The sequence below is a fragment of the Fonticula alba genome, assembly GCF_000388065.1.
Source record: "Fonticula alba strain ATCC 38817 unplaced genomic scaffold supercont2.5, whole genome shotgun sequence".
NCBI lineage: Eukaryota > Rotosphaerida > Fonticulaceae > Fonticula > Fonticula alba.
Genome location: NW_009242975.1, coordinates 1,509,928 through 1,510,600, shown reverse-complemented (window position 1 = coordinate 1,510,600; position 673 = coordinate 1,509,928). Strand labels below are relative to the sequence as shown.

Sequence of the window (673 nt, the reverse complement as noted above, 5' to 3'; positions counted from 1 at the left end):
AGAGGGAGAGAGGCAGAAGGGAGACAGAGGAGCATCTTCCCTGCTGTGCCTCGCGCGCGCGCGCGCGAAAGGAGGGGCGAGCGTACCGGTGCGCGGCGACCTTGTCGGCCGGGACGCTGTGCGACAGAAGGCGCGGCCAGGACTGCGAATACTCGGCATCCACCTCGAGCGCGACACTGGTGGTGTCAGCCCAGGCGGAGCACTCCTCATGCAGGCTATTCAGCAGGCGCGTAACAAAGGTGGCCGCCTCAGGCACGAAGCGTCGAGTGGTCTTCTGGAACTGCATGCCCAAGCGTATGTACGATGTGTGTGTGTGAGGGGAAGAGAGAGAGAGAGAGAGGGAGAGGGAGGGAGGGAGGCGGAGAGGAGGAGAGAAGACATGGCGGTGGCCGGGGAGAAAGCACACAGCCGGCGAACGGGAAGGCGGGCAAGAACAGACAACATTGGCGCAGCAGCACGCGCACGCACCTCGACAAACTGCGCGCACATGAAGATGCCCACACTCCGCTCGTAGAGGGACCGGCTGGCGCCGAAGACCAGAGACTGGCCCATGAGCAGCTGCAGGGGCGTGGCCACCGGGTGACGGAAATCCGAGGTTGGGAAAATGTACCCCATCATCTGGTAGAAGAGCGCGTGGAACTGGTTCGGCATGACTGCGAGCATGGGCGCCGGA

The 673-nt window shown here is 63.9% G+C and overlaps 1 protein-coding gene across 1 annotated transcript in view; it reads left to right on the top strand.

The window, feature by feature from the left end:
* H696_03509 (hypothetical protein) overlaps positions 1-673 on the top strand; it is a 7,965-nt gene that overhangs the window by 6,298 nt on the left and 994 nt on the right. The gene's annotated exons all lie outside the window — the stretch shown is intronic.